Source organism: Gorilla gorilla, chromosome 14, assembly GCF_029281585.2.
Source record: "Gorilla gorilla gorilla isolate KB3781 chromosome 14, NHGRI_mGorGor1-v2.1_pri, whole genome shotgun sequence".
NCBI classification, from domain to species: domain Eukaryota; kingdom Metazoa; phylum Chordata; class Mammalia; order Primates; family Hominidae; genus Gorilla; species Gorilla gorilla.
This window is the reverse complement of record NC_073238.2, coordinates 52,339,461-52,360,189: the sequence shown is the minus strand read 5'-3', so window position 1 is coordinate 52,360,189 and position 20,729 is coordinate 52,339,461. Positions and strand designations below refer to the sequence as shown.

The following is a 20,729-nucleotide window of genomic DNA, read 5'->3' as shown; positions in this document are numbered from 1 at the left end:
TTTTTCTGGATGGTGTTGATGCTAGTAACATGTTCTTTGATGTCTGGGCATTGAAGAGTTAGGTATTTATTGTAGTCATCACTGTCTGCACTTATTTGTAGCCATCCTTCATAGGAAGGCTTTCCAGATATTTGAAAGCACTTGGGTGTTGTAATCCAAGCTGTATTTGCTTCAGGGGGCACCAAAGCCCAGTTATGCTGTGGCTTCTTCAGACTCATAGAGGTACTGCGTTGATAGTGTTGGACAAGATCTGGGAGAATTCTCTGGATTACCAGGCAGAGACTCTTATTCTCTTCCTTTACTTTCTCACAAACAAATAGAGTCTCTCTCTCTCTGTTCTGAGCTACCTAATGCTGGGAGTAGAGTAACACAGCCCTCTGTGATGAGGTTTGTGGGAACTCAAGTTCAGACTGCTGGGATAAGTGATTTCCCCTGGCTAGGGCTGGTTTAAATACTCGCACCATGGGTGGGCATCAGCTGAGATTGGTCTGATTTTCGTTTCTTTCTAACAGGACAGCACTGAGTTCAATGCCTCACAACTGCTGTGTTCTCCCTCCCTCCTCAGTGTCCAAAGCCATTCTTTGCACCATGCTGCTGCTACTGGGGGTGGGAGAGGGGTGGTATCAGAGATTCAGGACTGTTTTCTCTATCTCTTCAGTGGCTCTTCTTGTGATATAACTTTCTATGACACCATTCTTGCATATGAAGCTGGGGATGCCACCTTGTTACCACCAGCCAGAGGTAGAAATCCATCTTCCCCACTGGCTGCTGCAATCATATGAAGGGGAGCGGGTGGGGGTAGGAGTTCCTACTCACCATAAAGCCTCCACTAACAGTGTGGTTGGGGTGACCCCTTTACTGTTAGTGGTGAAAATATTAACTCTCCACCTGGCCTGTGCTGTCAGCACCCTTTCAGAAAGAGGTGAGAGATTCTCGTTGCTGCTGAGTGAAGGTAGAAGCTCATGTCAGTTGTGTCAACTAATACGGGGAATGGGGTTGCTGGCTCACTATTGGCCAGTAGCAATGAACGTCCTGGCTTTCTACTTGGCTTTCTCTGAGAATCTTCTATTGGGGTTAGAGCACCTTGTCACAGCCTCTAAACTGTAGCTGTGTAACCTCCCCATGCAACCTTTAGCAGTGTAGGTAGGGATAGGGGTAGGCTCATGTTTTTCTTTCTGTGGCATCAGGCTGTAGTAGTGAGATTATTGACTAAAGGTCTGTGGCCTTAATAACCTGCCATTTCTCTAGAGAAAGCAGGAATTTTTGTCTTCTTGTCTTTGCCTGTTGGTGTTTCTGGGCTGGCAATTTTTTTGACTCCAAGTTTGGGATATATGAATCAAAAATAAATCCTAGAGAATTCACCACGGTATAATGTCTTGGGCCTTGAGGTCCATAGCCAGTCTACCTTCTTCTGCTTACCTGCAGGAGCCTTCTTATGTTGGTTTTGTATATGATCAAAGGGGAGGCCAAGGCAGGTGGATCACCCAAGGTCGGGAGTTTGAGAGCAGCCTGGCCAACATGGAGAAACCCCGACTCTATTAAAAATACAAAATTAGCAAGGTGTGGTGGCTCGTGCCTGTAGTCCCAGCTACTCGGGAGGATGAGGCAGGGGAATCGCTTGAACCCAGGAGGCGGAGATTGCAGTGAGCCTAGATCGCGCCATTGCACTCCAGCCTGGGCAACAAGAGAAAAACCCCGAAAAAAAAAAAAAAAAGAAGGAAAGGAAGAAAGGATGTTATCAACTTGACCATTTCTATGAAAACTCATCCACTGTGGACCCTCCAGAACAGTGAATATGCACCCTAGAGTTGTATCTTTGAAAAGTTTATGGATGTTTCATTCATTCACCATTTCTCATTCTTCATGAATCCCAGTGCTGGGATTACAGGCATGAGCCAACATGCCTGGCCGATAGCATATTCTTTAAATGCTTTAAGTGCTTTTGCTTTTTCCCTTTCTTCCGCTCTCTGCTCACTTAATGTTACTTCTTAAAATTGCATAGCAAATAAACCACCTGTAGTCAAATGTTTGTCTCAGACTTTGTTTTGAGAAACCAAAATGTTTAGATACAATCATCTTATTCATATATTTCATTTCACATATGAAGTATTTGTAAACCAAAATATTTCTGTTTATCTTCAGTGATAAAGTCATCCATACTAGGACAGCTTCAGGTGTAGTAGCTGTAACAGTTTGTACAAGAAAAAATTATATGGTCAAATATCTTGAATATCATCATGCATTTTGCCAAAGCATAAAGAGAGTTCCAGGTAAATATTGTAGTGACAGTCTTTTCTGTACTTCCTTGCCATTTGAATTCCTGTCAATAAATGTGACAGCAAGGATAAAATTCATAAGAAAATCTAGCCAGTTTCCGACGTGACAGAAGAAATGATGTGTAAGTTACCTTTATGTCCACAAAAACCAGCAAAGTGTCCAGCAGAAACATTGATGCTTAATAGCTGTCTGCTATTGGATATTTTAAATCATGTTTACTAGGTGGCAGCATTAATAGAGATTTAAATCACATCCGAGTTAATCATTTCATCTGTCTTGCATGTTGTAGTTCATTAAGTGATTATAATACTCATTCTGCAGTTCTTATGTATCCGTTTTTTCCTCTGAATTTAAAAGCATTTGTTTCTACTAATAATTATTAATATATTATGGGCAGCAAATATAGCAACCTTAATAGAACTGATAATCTTTATGCCCTTTTTATGTCACCCATTCTCTACTCAACAATAGCCAGAATTTTAGTTTATCTGAAAGGTCTGACTTGTGAATTAACAATTCAGATTTTCTTCCCTGGATGATCCACATCCCTGGTTACCATGATTTTTGGGGGCAAAATTTATCAATTTTCTATTTATACTTTTCAGTGGTCATGTAAGAAGCAAGACTCACCCCAATGAATACTTCGCATTCCAGAATACTCAGCCTTGTCCCATTATCGAACTGTAAACTTATGCCCTCATACTGAGTAAATTATTTATTCCAGTAAAATAACTCATTTATTTTCCTACCAGCCTATTAACATGGGAAGACCCAGATATAGCAACTGCAGCTTTATGTTTAGTGAAACATTATGTCATCTCGTGGTATTATCTCCCACCAGGAGCCAGAAACCCAAAGCCAGAAGGGCATTAAGTTGTGGAGACAAGAAGCATATATTAGCCACATATGTCAATGGAAATCTTTCTGAGAAGGGCAATTTCTTGGAATTCCAGCAACCAGGAACACAGCATTATATGATGTCTCTTGGTTCCAAGTATAGGTTACACTTTGCAGAATAATGGCTAAATACCAGAGTGCCATTTCCTAGCTCTTAAGCTGAGACTTCAAGGATCCATGTCCATAATCTATCAGGGGAATCTCACCCTTTAAGTTAAGATGTGCAATCAATGCAAAGTATCATGTAATGAATAATATTTCCTGTCTGTAGCAAGGAGACATTTTAAATGTTAATTTTAAAGTGGCTACTGAATATGTTCAGGAACACCAAATTTCCAGTGCTAATGAATTGCCTGGTGCAGCAAACTGTGATAGAATGCCAAAATGTATCTCAATATTAATTGCACATAGTAAAACTATCAACATGATGCTACAGGGATAAAGAAAATTGCAGGAATATGTCATAAGTATGAGATGTACAAGACTTCCATATTAATTTCTCGTGCATACCTGTGAATATTAGGATCTGTATATTTCTCTTAACTGAAAAACTGTGATACCATCAATTATTAATATAAATGGAACAAACTATTGCCATTTATTAGGAGAAAATATATACTGTAAACTAAAAGCTGAAACAGGACTAGATAATATATCCTGAGAATAGGATCCAGAAGTTGCATTATTCACCTATCAGACGGCAACAAGGATCCCAATGCTAGTCATAATCGTGGGTCCTAAGAACCCCTGAAAAGCTGGATTTAATAACATTCTCATATGTGGTAGATGGGAATGGGTTATATGGAAGACGACACCCTGGATTCTGCAATTGGCAAGTATTTAAAGTGTATGGGAGAAATGGTAATAGACGTATATGTTTGATTTAGGTACATGGAAAAAAATTAGATGACAATGCAGAACATTGGAAATGACTGTAGAGGTAGACAGAATTTCTCTAGCTACTGTTTTCTTGACACATTTTCCAAATATGAGAAAACAGCAAGTGGATGAACTTTTGTGTGAAGTACTGTGACAGAAGCCTGCTTCTAGAGGGCATAGACAATACCAGAGCTTTTGTTATTTTCACAGGAGTGGAGCCAGAGAAATTGGAGTCTCTAGAGGTTAGGATTCTAATGTGAAGAGATGTGTGGATAAATGACCGCAACACATGTATGAAAATGCAAGTTTTATTTATTTGCCCAGGTATGATGAGACCAAAAGACCAGGAGACAACTGCCAAAGGTTATTATAACTCCAGATCCAAAGGGAAAGGGACACGTGACACTATGGGGGAGACACATGGAAAACCAGCAAGGTTGGTCAGGAGGAAGATGGACTGTGCTGAAAATGCAGGCAAGAGCTTTTATTGTGGTTTTTGCAGGAAGAAATGGGCAAGGTAGCGTAAGCAGGCTTAGAATTGGCTAGTTTGAGCAATTTTGGCAGGCTCCATTGTGTAGGAGCTCTTCCTAGTTGTCTGGTATCTGGCTCTGGGGTAATTAGGGCAAGGAAATCATGGCCCAGACTGTGAGAGCATGATTTTAAAATGTGGTTGGGGATATGGGTTCTGGGTTAGTTTAGTTTGCCTATGAAAAGCATGTTTGCATGTGAGTTCTTTGTATCTTTGGGAATTGATAAATCTTGGGAGAAGCAGTCTGTCCAGGATCAGCAAGACCCTAATATGTGAAAACATTAAAAATACAAAAAATTTACAAAGCATAATTAGTATGACTCACAGTTGGTTTTCCCTTCTTTTTTTTTTTTTGCTGTTATTTGAAATATAGGGTGGGATTCTAAGAATACAAGTAGATAACCTTCTTAATTTCACTTAATAGTTGTTTTTAATAGAAGATTAAATGAAATAGAAGCGTTGACCAATTGATTAATAAACTGGAAGACAAGAAAGTCAAAAAAAATCCAGAATCCTTGTAGAGAAAAATTCCATAGATTGTTTAGAACGAGTGTAAGAGCTTATATAAGATACAATGAGAAAATTTAATATATGTTAATTAAGTTCTAAAATGAGAAAAGAGGAAAATAATATGATAGAAGAAATACGGAAAGTCACCAAATATTCTCCAAAGCTGAAGAAAGTTATTAAAGTACAGATTTGAGAACTTCAATAAACCTTAGTTGGAATATGCACAAAGTAAACCACACTAAGGCGTATCAGGATAAACACAACCAACAACTTAAAGCAAAAGCAGCAGCCAGAAAAAAAAATCATTTCCTTCGAGGCAACAATAATAATGACAAGCTAATTTTCTTTTTTTTTTGAGACAAAGTTTTGCTCTTGTTGCCCAGGTTGGCGTGCACTGACGTGATCTTAGCTTGCTGCAACTTCCATCTCCCAAGTTTAAGCATTTTTTCTGCCTCAGCCTCCCAAGTAGCTGGGATTACAGGCATCTGCCACCACACCGGGCTAATTAGATATTTTTAGTAGAGACGGGGTTTCACCATGTTGGTCATACTGATCTCAAACTCCTGACCTCAGGTGATCCACGTACCTCGGCCTCCCAAAGTACTGGGATTACAGGCTTGAGCCGCCGCACCTGGCCACAACAAATAAATTTTTAATAGCAGTAATGGAAGCTCAAAATTAATGGAACAAGATCTTTATTTATTTTTATTTTTTGTATTTTTTTGTACTTTTTTTTATTATTAATATACTTTAAGTTTTAGGGTACATGTGCACAATGTGCAGGTTAGTTACATATGTATACATGTGCCATGCTGGTGTGCTGCACCCATTAACTCGTCATTTAGCATTAGGTATATCTCCTAATGCTATCCCTCCCCCGACCCCACAACAGTCCCCGGAGTGTGATGTTCGCCTTCCTGTGTCCATGTGTTCTCATTGTTCAATTCCCAACTATGAGTGAGAACATGCGGTGTTTTTTTTTTTGTACTTGCGATAGTTTACTTAGAATGATGATTTCCAATTTCATCCATGTCCCTACAAAGGACATGAACTCATCATTTTTTATGGCTGCATAGTATTCCATGGTGTATATGTGCCACATTTTCTTAATCCAGTCTATCATTGTTGGACATTTGGATTGCTATTGTGAATAGTGCCGCAATAAACATACCTGTACATGTGTCTTTATAGCAGCATGATTTATAGTCCTTTGGGTATATACCCAGTAATGGGATGGCTGGGCCAAATGGTATTTCTAGTTCTAGATCCCTGAGGAATCATCACACGGACTTCCACAATGGTTGAACTAGTTTACAGTCCCACCAACAGTGTAAAAGTGTTCCTATTTCTCCACATCCTCTCCAGCACCTGTTGTTTCCTGGCTTTTTAATGATTGCCGTTCTAACTGGTGTGAGATGGTATCTCATTGTGGTTTTGATTTGCATTTCTCTGATGGCCAGTGAGGGTGAGCATTTTTTCATGTGTTTTTTGGCTGCATAGATGTCTTCTTTTGAGAAGTGTCTGTTCATGTCCTTCACCCACTTTTTGATGGGGTTGTTTGTTTTTTTCTTGTAAATTTGTTTGAGTTCATTGTAGATTCTGGATATTAGCCCTTTATCAGATGAGTAGGTTGCGAAATTTTTCTCCCATTTTGTAGGTTGCCTGTTCACTCTGATGGTAGTTTCTTTTGCTGTGCAGAAGCTCTTTAGTTTAATGAGATCCCATTTGTCAATTTTGGCTTTTGTTGCATTGCTTTTGGTGTTTTAGACATGAAGTCCTTGCCCATGCCTATGTCCTGAATGGTAATGCCTAGGTTTTCTTCTAGGGTTTTTATGGTTTTAGGTCTAACATTTAAGTCTTTAATCCATCTTGAATTAATTTTTGTATAAGGTGTAAGGAAGGGATCCAGTTTCAGCTTTCTACATATGGCTAGCCAGTTTTCCAAGTACCATTTATTAAATAGGGAATCCTTTGTCAAAGATCAGATGGTTGTAGATATGCGGCATTATTTCTGAGGGCTCTGTTCTGTTCCATCAGTCTATATATCTACTTTGGTACCAGTACCATGCTGTTTTGGTTACAGTACCCTTGTAGTACAGTTTGAAGTCAGGTAGCATGATGCCTCTTTGTTCTTTTGGCTTAGGATTGACTTGGCAATGAGGGCTCTTTTTTGGTTCCATATGAACTTTAAAGTAGTTTTTTCCAATTCTGTGAAGAAAGTCATTGGTAGCTTGATGGGGATGGCACTGAATCTATAAATTACCTTGGGCAGCATGGCCATTTTCACGATATTGATTCTTCCTACCCATGAGCATGGAATGTTCTTCCATTTGTTTGTATCCTCTTTTATTTCATTGAGCAGTGGTTTGTAGTTCTCCTTGAAGAGGTCCTTCATGTCCCTTGTAAGTTGGATTCCTAGGTATTTTATTGTCTTTGAAGCAATTGTGAATGGGAGTTCCCTCATGATTTGGCTCTCTGTTTGTCTGTTATTGGTGTATAAGAATGCTTGTGATTTTTGTACATTGATTTTGTATCCTGAGACTTTGCTGGAGTTGCTTATCCGCTTAAGGAGATTTTGGGCTGAGACAATTGGGTTTTCTAGATATACAATCATGTCGTCTGCAAACAGGGACAATTTGACTTCCTCTTTTCCTAATTGAATACCCTTTATTTCCTTCTTCTGCCTGATTGCCCTGGCCAGAACTTCCAACACTGTGTTCAATAGGAGTGGTGAGAGAGGGCATCACTGTCTTGTGCCAGTTTTCAAAGGGAATGCTTCCAGTTTTTTCCCATTCAGTATGATATTGGCTGTGGGTTTGTCATAGATAGCTCTTATTATTTTGAGATACGTCCCATCAATACCTAATTTATTGAGAGTTTTTAGCATGAAGGGTTGTTGAATTTTGTCAAAGGCCTTTTCTTCATCTATTGAGATAATCATACGGTTTTTGTCTTTGGTTCTGTTTATATGCTGGATTACATTTATTGATTTGCGTATATTGAACCAGCCTTGCATCCCAGGGATGAAGCCCACTTGGTCATGGTGGATAAGCTTTTTGATGTGCTGCTGGATTTGGTTTGCCAGTATTTTAGTGAGGATTTTTGCATCAATGTTCATCAAGGATATTGGTCTAAAATTCTCTTTTTTGGTTGTGTCTCTGCCCGGCTTTGGTATCAGGATGATGCTGGCCTCATAAAATGAGTTAGGGAGGATTCCCTCTTTTTCTATTGATTGGAATAGTTTCAGAAGGAATGGTACCAGTTCTTCCTTGTACCTCTGGTAGAATTCAGCTGTGAATCCATCTGGTCCTGGACTCTTTTTTGTTGGTAAGCGATTGATTATTGCCACATTTCAGATCCTGTTATTGGCCTATTCAGAGATTCAACTTCTTCCTGGTTTAGTCTTGGGACAGTGTATGTGTCGAGGAATTTATCCATTTCTTCTAGATTTTCTAGTTTATTTGCGTAGAGGTGTTTGTAGTATTCTCTGATGGTAGTTTGTATTTCTGTGGGATCAGTGGTGATATCCCCTTTATCATTTTTTATTGTGTCTACTTGATTCTTCTCTCTTTTTTTCTTTATTAGTCTTGCTAGCGGTCTATCAATTTTGTTGATCCTTTCAAAAAACCAGCTCCTGGATTCATTAATTTTTTGAAGGGTTTTTTTGTGTCTCTATTTCCTTCAGTTCTGCTCTGATTTTAGTTATTTCTTGCCTTCTGCTAGCTTCTGAATGTGTTTGCTCTTGCTTTTCTAGTTCTTTTATTTGTGATGTTAGTGTGTCAATTTTGGATCTTTCCTGCTTTCTCTTGTGGGCATTTAGTGCTATAAATTTCCCTCTACACATTGCTTTAAATGTGTCCCAGAGATTCTATTATATTTGTGTCTTTGTTCTCATTGGTTTCAAAGAACATCTTTATTTCTGCCTTCATTTCGTTCTGTACCCAGTAGTCATTCAGGAGCAGGTTGTTCAGTTTCCATGTAGTTGAGTGGTTTGAGTGAGTTTCTTAATCCTGAGTTCTAGTTTGATTGCACTGTGGTCTGAGAGACAGTTTGTTATAATTTCTGTTCTTTTACATTTGCTGAGGAGAGCTTTACTTCCAAGTATGTGGTCAATTTTGGAATAGGTGTGGTGTGGTGCTGAAAAAATGTGTATTCTGTTGATTTGGGGTGGAGAGTTCTGTAGATGTCTATTAGGTCCGCTTGGTGCAAAGCTGAGTTCAATTCCTGGGTATCCTTGTTGACTTTCTGTCTCGTTGATCTGTCTAATGTTGACAGTGGGGTGTTAAAGTCTCCCATTATTATTGTGTGGGAGTCTAAGTCTCTTTGTAGGTCACTGAGGACTTGCTTTATGAATCTGGGTGCTCCTGTATTGGGTGCATATATATTTAGGATAGTTAGCTCTTCTTGTTGAAATGACCCCTTTTCCATTATGTAATGGCCTTCTTTGTCTCTTTTGATCTTTGTTGGTTTAAAGTCTGTTTTATCAGAGACTGGGATTGCAACCCCTGCCTTTTTTTGTTTTCCATTTGCTTGGTAGATCTTCCACCATCCTTTTATTTTGAGCCTATGTGTGTCTCTGCACGTGAGATGGGTTTCCTGAATACAGCACACTGATGGGTCTTGACTCTTTATCCAATTTGCCAGTCTGTGTCTTTTAATTGGAACATTTAGTCCATTTACTTTTAAAGTTAATATTGTTATGTGTGAATTTGATCCTGTCATCATGATGTTAGCTGGTTATTTTGCTCGTTAGTTGATGCAGTTTCTTCCTAGTCTCAATGGTCTTTACATTTTGGCATGATTTTGCAGCAGCTGGTACCAGTTGTTCCTTTCCATGTTTAGTGCTTCCCTCAGGAGCTCTTTTAGGGCAGGCCTGGTGATGAAAAAATCTCTCAGCATTTGCTTGTCTATAAAGTATTTTATTTCTCCTTCACTTATGAAGCTTAGTTTGGCTGGATATGAAATTCTGGGTTGAAAATTCTTTTCTTTAAGAATGTTGAATATTGGCCCCCACTCTCTTCTGGCTTGTAGCATTTCTGCCGAGAGATCCACTGTTAGTCTGATGGGCTTCCCTTTGTGGGTAACCCGACCTTTCTCTCTGGCTGCCCTTAACATTTTTTCCTTCATTTCAACTTTGGTGAATCTGACAATTATGTGTCTTGGAGTTGCTCTTCTCGAGGATTATCTTTGTTGCGTTCTCTGTATTTCCTGAATCTGAATGTTGGCCTGCCCTCCTAGATTGGGGAAGTTCTCCTGGATAATATCCTGCAGAGTGTTTTCCAACTTGGTTCCATTCTCCCCATCACTTTCAGGTATACCAGTCAGATGTAGATTTGGTCTTTTCCCATAGTCCCATATTTCTTGGAGGCTTTGTTCATTTCTTTTTATTCTTTTTTCTCTAAACTTCCCTTCTCACTTCATTTCATTCATTTCATCTTCCATCACTGATACCCTTTCTTCCAGTTGATCGCATAGGCTCCTGAGGGTTCTGCATTCTTCACGTAGTTCTCGAGCCTTGGTTTTCAGCTCCATCAACTCCTTTAAGCACTTCTCTGTATTGGTTATTCTAGTGATACATTCGTCTAAATTTTTTTCATAGTTTTCAACTTCTTTGCCTTTGGTTTGAATTTCCTCCTGTAGCTCGGAGTAGTTTGATCGTCTGAAGTCTTCTTCTCTCAACTCGTCAAAGTCATTCTCCATCCCGCTTTGTTCCGTTGCTGGTGAGGAACTGCGTTCCTTTGGAGGAGGAGAGGCGCTCTGCTTTTTAGAGTTTCCAGTTTTTCTGCTCTGTTTTTTTTCCCCCATCTTTGTGGTTTTATCTACTTTTGTGGTTTTATCTACTTTGATGATGGTGATGTACAGATGGGTTTTTGGTGTGGATGTCCTTTCTGTTTGTTAGTTTTCCTTCTAACAGACAGGACCCTCAGCTGCAGGTCTGTTGGAGTTTGCTAGAGGTCCACTCCAGACGCTGTTTGCCTGGGTATCAGCAGCGGTGTCTGCAGAACAGCGGATTTTCGTGAACTGCGAATGCTGCTGTCTGATCGTTCCTCTGAAAGTGTTGTCTCAGAGGAGTACCCGGCCGTGTGAGGTGTCAGTCTGCTCCTACTTGGGGGTGCCTCCCAGTTAGGCTGCTCAGGGGTCAGGGGTCAGGGACCCACTTGAGGAGGCAGTCTGCCCGTTCTCAGATCTCCAGCTGCGTGCTAGGAGAACCACTGCTCTCTTCATTTAAGACATTTAAGTGTGCAGAGGTTACTGCTGTCTTTTTGTTTGTCTGTGCCCTGCCTCCCAGAGGTGGAGCCTACAGAGGCAGGCAGGCCTCCTTGAGCTGTGGTGGGCTCCACACAGCTTGAGCTTCCCAGCTGCTTTGTTTACCTAAGCAAGCCTGGGCAATGGCGGGCGCCCCTCCCCCAGCCTCGCTGCCGCCTTGCAGTTTGATCCCAGACTTCTGTGCTAGCAATCAGCGAGACTACATGGGTGTAGGACCCTCTGAGCCAGGTGCGGGATATAATCTCCTGGTGCACCGTTTTTTAATCCTGTCGGCAAAGCGCTGTATTCGGGTGGGAGTGAACCGATTTTCCAAGTGCCATCTGTCACCCCTTTCTTTGACTAGGAAAGGGAACTCCCTGACCCCTTGCGCTTCCCGAGTGAGGCAATGCCTCGCCCTGCTTCAGCTCGTGCACGGTGCGCTGCACCCACTGTCCTGCGCCCACTGTCTGGCAGTTCCTAGTAAGATGAACCTGGTACCTCTGATGGAAATGCAGAAATCACCCGTCTTCTGTGTCGCTCACGCTGGGAGCTGTAGACCGGAGCTGTTCCTATTCGGCCATCTTGGATCCTCCCCCTGCTCATCGGAACAAGATCTTTAAAGGGCTTGGAGAAAAAATTGACAACAAAAACAAAGAATTCATTGCTAATACACCAATACTAAAAGAAATACTAAAATGATTCTTTAGAAAAAAGAAAAAGTATTTTAGATAAACCCATCAAGTATCCAAAAGTTTAAATATGTGGATAAAATTAAGTAAATATCAATTCAAAAGAATAGTGATAATTATAATAAGAATGAATGCCTTTGGCTTTAAATATTTACATATGATTAAAATGCAGAGTAATGACACAAGAGAAAGCATTAAGAATTCTAAGGTTATAGAAAAATCAAGGAGTTGTTGAAGTAAAGATTTCTATTAGGTTCTAATTATTCAGGAATATGTGACGCAATATCTAGTTCAACTTCTGGACTATAAAAAATGCAGGAATGTTTAATCAACATATTAATAGAGGAAGGAAATATATTTGATTAAATCAAAAGAGGAAATGAAAAGAGACAAAATACATATATAGCAGATGTATCAAATAGAAAACAAATAGATAAGAGATATAACCACAATATTGAACTCATTTCAAATGGAAATAGACAAAATACTTTAAAACAAATATTGCTAAACTGGTTAAGTCTAACAACTATGCTCTAAAACATTAGACGTTAGGGATTTGACTGAATTAAACATTCAATAACAACCATTTGTGTTACAAAAAATAATGAAAATGAAGCTATAAACAAACCAGGAATAGGCACTTCATTAATGTGAATAGGATTATGTACAAAAATTATTATTCAGAAATCATTATTCTTGATGAATTAGTAAGAGCACTTCCCTAAAGATAGGGAATGAGGAAAGGCTGTAATTGTCTTCATTTCACATTTCAATGGACAGCCTTGTCAGAACAATATGATGGTGAAAATATTAAATTTATAATGACTAGAATGTAAGAAAATAAATTGGCATTATTCACAGAAGGTTGGTGGTGTGTGTAGTAATCCAAAAAATTTTATGGATAAACTGTTAGAGATAATAAATTTTCATTATAACATGATTAAAATTAGAAATGTAGTATATCTGAAAAAAATTGAAAATTATGATTGGTATAACTTATGCTTGCACCAATAAGCATAAGCAGCCAGGAATAAATTTAATAAGTGGTGAGTGAGACCTCTCTATTAAACTAATGCAAAAGAAGTACTACCTAATAGAGGGCTACATCATGTTCATTGTTTGGAAGATTCAACTTTTTTTGAGAGTTGGTCTTGTTCTGTTGCCCAGGCTGAAGTGCAGAGGCATTGTCATGGCTCACTGCAGCCTCACCCTTCTGGGCTCAAGTTATCCTCCCACCCGGGCCTCCCAAGTAACTAGGACTATAGGTGTGTGCCACCATGCCCAGCTATTTTTTTTTTTTTCATAGAGACAGGATCTCACTATATTGCCCAGGCTGGTCTCAAATTCCTGGCCTCCTACCTTGGCCTCACAAAGTGCTGCGATTATAGGCATGAGCCACCAAGCCCAGCAGGATTCAACATTTTTAATGTGTTGCTGCTTCCAAAATCCTTCCATGCATTTAATGCACTTACAATTAGATTTATAGCATGTGTTCTTTGGCTGGAAATGACAAATGGATACTAAAAATCATATGCAAATTTAAAGGCAAGAATAGTTATGACAATGATAAAGAAGAATGAATCTGCAGGCATTACAATACGGATACAAGATTTTTAAAGCTATAGCTGTTAATATAATGTGGTGGTAACGCAAACTAGACATGCTACCAAATGGAACATAATAATATCTAGAAACAGACCCTTTAAATACAGTCAGTTTATGACAGAGGTGATACATAAGTACAAAGGAGATACATAAGTACAAAGGAGATAGCATGATATTTTCAATTAATGATGCTGTGGAGATTTGATATTTAAATGGAAGTACAATGTAGTTTTTATATATGTATGTGTGTGTACATAGATAAATGCCTCTTTTACAGTCATGCCATACACAAAAATCAATTTAGGATGAACTATAGATCTAAATACAAAATGTAAGTCTACTGTTTCTTGAAGATAACATAGACACACTTCATGCCATTGAGGGAGACAATAATTTCTTAAATACTATAAAAAGTACTACCTAGAAGTGAAAAAATGATAAACTGGAAAATATTGAGTTTTTTTCCCTTAAAACAAATCATTACATGAGTGAATGAAAAGCTATTATGTGGGAGAAGATATTTTCAATGTATACATATGAAAAAAGACAGACAATATAGGATAGATAGACATATAGACAGACAGCAAAACAGACAGATACATACTTCCTAGGGAGACAGATTCCTATACATAAAAACTATTCCCTGGAGATAATTTTGTCCCTACTTTTTCACACAGTCTTTCCTGATGTGTTCTATGTGATTAATAACATATTCTTTTGTTTGATGTTTCCCATCATTAAATGGCAGCACACTAAAAAAAAAAGTAGAGACAGACAAGCCAATAGAAACATGAACAAAAATGTAATCAGGCACTACACAAAAGGAAATGCCTAACTGGCCAATAATAAATGAAGTTTCTCAACATTTTCAGTGGGGGAAATGAGAATATATATGTGCCTCTCCCCAGGTAAAATAAAACCAGTCAATAGGCAAAGTATATTAAAACTGTGAATTCATTTCTTAAGATCGGTGGAATCCTTTATCACAGAGGAATAAATTGCCCTTTGGTGAGTACTAAATGATAGTGGGTTTATGCAGAAGCTAATTTAGATAATTAATTCTACCACATAAGTGTTAGATACACACTTTTTTGGCACAGAGCAATAGACAGCTACATATTATTCTGTAAAATTCGTTTTATAACCCATCTTAATCAAGTTCTGTGTGCTACTATAAGATGCAATAGCATTAGAGCAGGTTTAGGCATCTGAGAACCAATTATTTATATGATTAAACAACCTTAAAACTCCCAGAGCATTTTAATAATCAAGAATGTTTTTTAAAACATTAGCATAATAAAAATGATCTTAGTGAAAACTACTAATATGAGAATGTAATGGATGCAAGACACTGTTCTAAGAGCTTTACAGGTATTAATTTATTTAATACAATCATACTATGAAGTTGGTCACATTACATTTTCTGTTTTACAGATAACAGTGTTGAGGCAGAGAAGTTTCATAATCTGCCTAAGGTCATTGCATTTACAAGTGACGAACCCACTGCACAAATTTTGGCAGTATGTTTTTCATTAATTAGTATTTACTATCTGCATTTTAGAGTTAATTCTGTTTTATTGTTCTGTATTTATTTTCTCTTATTTCATTTGCAATCTGTTCACTAATATACCATGAATTTTAAATATTAATAATTAAATTAACAATGGTAGTTTAAATTTTGGCTCACTGAAAATGAAATTGAAAATGACTTTGTATAACTTTTTGTATTTTTGAATATTTTATACCTTCACTAAAGTAATACAAATTCCACAAGCAGTAGAATAACACCTCACAAAGCTTTCTGCTACATATACAACAAAGAGAGAATTTATTAAAGTTTCTTACATTTTACCATTGCCAAATAAAAGCTGTTTGTAACAGGTTCACGTAGTCTCATTAATTGTTAGACTCCAGTGGGAATAAAATTTGCAGATCATTAAATTTTTACTTCTTTTCTCTGAAATATCTCTAAATTGTTGTTTCTTTGTCTGTGAAAAGTAATAATATTATTTTACGTTTTCACATAATATTTACAAAAATGCTACATTTTATAGCTATTCTCTCGATATGCCTGAATTTTAACCAAGAAAACAGTTTCTGAAGATTTCATTACCTCAAAAATATTTGACAGGCTTGCTCTTTATGATAAGTAGAATGATGAAGATGATGATAATTTTATTAACCAAAACTATTTTTTTTTTTTTTTGCAGATGACAGAAACTTCATCTGCATTGGCTTCGGCAAAGCAGAAATTTATTAGCTTACAAGGTAAATGGGGGAATTAAGTAAACAAATTTTGGGAAGAGTAAGGATGCAGCTAAGCCTTAGCATCAACGGGACAAGAATTTCAGACACCACAGGAATCTACCTCTATCATCTACCTATGTCTTTGATATTGTTTAGAAATCTCTAATTCTGGCATGTGTTTTGCACATATTAAGGATCATATAACTAAGAACTCTCAGACCTCATGACTCACAGCATTTGCTATTTTGGAAGCACCCCTATTTCAGTTTTAAAATACTCAGAAAATCTATATGATGTTCCTATCTGGGTCTGCTGCTCGGCTTTGGGCAATGAACTCATGTAATGGTGTCATGTGTTAAAATGGGACAGCCCATGAGAACCATAGGACTGGAATGATATAATAAGGAATGTCTAGGCTGGGCACAGTGGCTCATGCTTGTAATCCCAGCACTTTGGGAGGCCAAGGCGAGCAGATCACCTGAGGTCAGGAGTTTCAGACCAGCCTGACCAACACGGTAAAACCCCGTCTCTACTAAAAATACAAAAAATTAGCCAGGTGTGGTAGCTCATGCCTGTAATCCCAGCTACTCGGGAGGCTGAGGCAGGAGAATCTCTTGAACCCATTTTGAAATCAGCCATTTCTGCAAGGCTGCCTGCTCCTTTTAGTAGAGGATGGTATTTAGATACCAATACCCAGAAACTAGATGTGCTCAGTGCTTCTATGCCCTCCCAATAGACGGAACTGAGAAATATGTACAAATAGCTAGATATGCAGATATACAGTTTGATTCTTACTGCTCTTGGGTGTTGTATTTGTGAATCCACTTCCTTGCTAAAATTTATTTGAAACCCCAAAATCACTACTCATGATGCTTTTGCTTTATTCATGGACGTGCTCAAAGTGACAAAAAATTTGAGACACCCCATGATGGTGTTCCCAGCTGAGATCAGCTAAGGCAATTTTCTCCCTTCTTGTTTCCATACTATAAACAAGTGTCCCCTTTGTGATCTGTTTAGTGCTACATTTTTCACAACTTGATTTTTTGGTGATTTTGCTATTTAAAATGGACCCCCAGGGTAGTGCTGAAGTGCTGTCTAATGTTCGTAAAGACAAGAAGCCTGTGATATGACTTACAGAGAAAACATGTTAGATAAACTCCATTCAGGTACGAGCTATAGTGCTGTTGTTGACTATGAATCAACAATATATATTCAATAAAGTGTCTTTAAGCAGAAAGACACCTAAAACAAGGTTATGTAATGATCAGCTGACAAAAATGTGACCAGAGCCTCACAGGAACCTAACTCTATATTTTCCCTAAAAACAATGGTTTTAGTTTCTGCTAATTCCATTTTCACAGCAACTTTTATAGAACATAATACTTCAAATAATAAAAGTCTATTATGTATAGACTTTTATACACATACATATATAACCATTTCTATTTGTCTGTGTGTATTCGTGTCTGTGTATGTATACATAAAGCTCATGAGTTCATATCAATATTTATAATTTCAATGTAACACATTGGGGTTCTTTTCAACCATCTTCCTTTGCCATAATTATGAATCTATTCTCAGACAACAGTGATAAACCTGATTCCCACACCATCAATATACTTACAATAAGTACAAAGTACAATAAGTATACATTGTGAATACTTATGTATACTCACAAATATTTTGGCATCTCTTTGGCCATGTCCTTCACAGGCCCCATCTTTTCCATGCACCTGTCTGCTTCCTTGGCTTCAGAGCATTGCCTCCAAGTCCTCTACAGCACAACTTTCCCCTCAGCCTCCAACCTTATGATGTACTGGGATATTGTGTTGCCCCTCTCCCCTCACTACCTGTGCTGAGCTTTGAGGCTGACACACCTATAAACCCCAGGAGTGGAGGGAAGGTAAGAAGGAAAAGGGTGATGTTAAAAAAAAAAAGATTGAAAAGGAGATAAGATGACAAGAACATGCAGTGAATATTTATGGCATGTTCACCTCTAAGGGAACATAATTTCACAAAGTTTCTGTTACAAACAACAAATGTATTTAATCTATCAGTTATAAAGATACTAACATATATGAAAATTTGGACGCAATGTCAAAAGGTAGAATGTATATTGAAGGGTAAAAATATAGAATGCAGGCAATTGTACACATATGCTAGTTAAGCTCCCTGTAAGTGCTATATATAGGACTGTAGTGACATATGAGGCAACCGCCAGACCTAAGACTTAGTTGCTTACTTCAATGGATCATAATATGTTAATCAAATATTGATTTTTAGTAACTATTTGAAATTTGGATTAAAATATTTATCTAAGTAAAGTCTCACAGATAGATGTTAAAGCAAAGAAAAAACACTACATAAAACATATATTGTGCATATGAGAAAACTGCACATGTGTAATACATAAACCTGCCAAACATGTGAATTAGGCAGCAGACTTTACAAAACTGCTACACATTAGAGGTGGCTAATACTTTAACATATCTTTAATTACTTTATATTGTATTAATAAATAGTGAAAAAGAGAAATTTTAAAATAACCTATCTTGTTTCTTACATTATTTAAAACCATTATATTATTACAAATCAGGTAACATAAGTGCTGGAAGTCCAATTAATATGTGTGTTTCTAATTGTCTTTATTAATTAAATGTTTGAAGTCAAATGCATATATACAGCCAAATCCAGAGATTCTTAGAAAATTAAAAGCTTAGTGATCTAGTAATTTTGATGGATAAATCAATTGCATAGAAAGAAAAATGAAGCCTTAAGGCAGCTCTTGAAAAAATGCAAGGCAAACAAGCAAACGAACGCCTTTTTATTCATACAGGTGTGTGTGTGTGTGTGTGTGTGTGTGTTTGATTGATTTTACCTCCTTGATTTTTTTTTTCAAGGCCTTGGCTAAGTATAAACCAACATATGTATACATGCCTTCTTTTTTATAGTAGAAATACACCTATGTTTTCATGAATCATACAAAATGTTGAGACACAAGAAAGAAATTGTGAAAAAGAGTGATAATACAGTGGATTCATTAAATGAAATTCTGGGCATTTATTTCAAAATGGCATTGAGATCAAGTGCATATTCTGCCATAATTTGAAATTTTTTATTTCACATGTCATAATTTTAAAAATAATGTGACATATTAGTATTCATATTTTCTCAGGATATATGAGCTATAGTGAAAAATTAAACTTGGAGTTAAAAAATTATTTGGAAAAAATAAAGCACTTAGTGAAAGATTAATATTCATTCATATAAAACATCTAAAATCTCAGCATATTTTCAAATAATTCTACTTTACATAATGCTAGAAGAAAGTGACATCATTTTAAGGATAGGGAAAAATCTTTACCTTTCATAGTCAGAATACATTGAGTTTCTGCTCTTTGGAAAAACTTCTCATATTTAGCATGCTGGTAGTACTAGTGTTAATATTAACAGAAATTATAAAAGCAGAAATTAATGAGCACTTACCATGTTCTAAGCACTTTGCTAAGTACTTTATATTATTACCTCATTTGATCCTCATGATAACATTAAATGGATCTTATAACTGCTCCCATTTTACAGATGAGGCAATTGGAACAGCAGGGTTGAATTCACTTGTCCAACATGCTAGCATGTGGTGGAAGTCTGGTTTCAAACCCATTAAATAGGACTCAAGAGTCTGTGTAGGATGCCATTCTGCCATTCCTTCTCTTCATATCATTGAAATGTATGATGAATTATAATCATTTAAAATAAACATGTAACCTACTTTATTTCATACATATTTTCTTAAAATGTTAAATAGCTTAATTTTTTTCACAAACTGTATTACATTTTTGATACACTAGGAATGCAGGATGGCTAATGAAGCAATGACAAAGTCTCTCCAAAAAGGGTAGATTTTTCCCTTATGAGTTATACTTTTTATTTTTGAGTTGATATCTAGAGGATCTGTTTAAAGCAAAACATGTCAAAGGTCATGATAAAACAAGATAGTCGTATCAGTACACTAATAGCTACTCAGAGCCCTCACTGTTTAAAAGAAAATGAAAAGAGTGATGCACTTAGCTCATGTTGGTGCTTTAGCTGGACTTGAAATGCAATAGAACAACAAAGCTTTATTACTAAAGTGAAAAGATTTGAGGCTATCTCAAAAAATCCTGGAGAATATTTAAAATGTCAAGATTTTGTGATCATAAAGAGATTACTGTTGACTTATAAAGTTGGGCAATTGTGTCCAAACTATTACCCACCCTCACCTCTGGTAGTTTCTACAGTCATTTGGTAGGAACCCCACAGCTTTTAACAGGCAAGACTTCCTTTGAGAAATATCAGTTTTACATTTTCTTCTCAGACAAATACTTAAAAAGTAAAAAGAAGGAAACCTACAGAAGGCTGGAAATTTTATATGTTTATATATTTGGTTTTTATAAAACAAATTATTTGATAGGTTTAAAAAAGCCCTGAATCTCAGATAGATTACATAGCTTTGCCAATGTCATACACCTAAATAAGAAGGAAGGAGATTCTAGTGTCAGAACCCAAGCTTCCTTCAGTGAACTGCAAACTGCCAATAAACTAATGAAGGATCTCCGTAAGTAGATTTTCTCTTGCATTATATATTATATGTCTAATGGCTGATTGGTGGGTAGAACAGTGTAGGGAAGTTGCAAACATTCCACAGAAGGTCGTCAGACTATCAGTAGTTTTGAGGGGCAGAGTAAGGAAAACATAGGGCTTTGTAGGTATAAAAGCAGGATTTCCTAAGTATAGACATAGCTGTAGGGAGTTGCTTCCACTGTCTACAGGATTCAGTTCAACTTTGAGCTGGCTGACTTATGTATATGAAA

The 20,729-nt window shown here is 37.3% G+C and overlaps 1 long non-coding RNA gene across 1 annotated transcript in view; it reads left to right on the top strand.

Annotated features, from left to right (window-relative positions):
• Window positions 1-20,729, top strand: part of LOC129526356 (uncharacterized) — a 306,307-nt gene that overhangs the window by 281,356 nt on the left and 4,222 nt on the right. Inside the window, exons 5-6 of the long non-coding RNA XR_008671027.2 lie at window positions 15,843-15,900; window positions 17,593-17,782. This is a non-coding gene — a long non-coding RNA (uncharacterized lncRNA). The remainder of the gene's footprint in view (window positions 1-15,842; window positions 15,901-17,592; window positions 17,783-20,729) is intronic.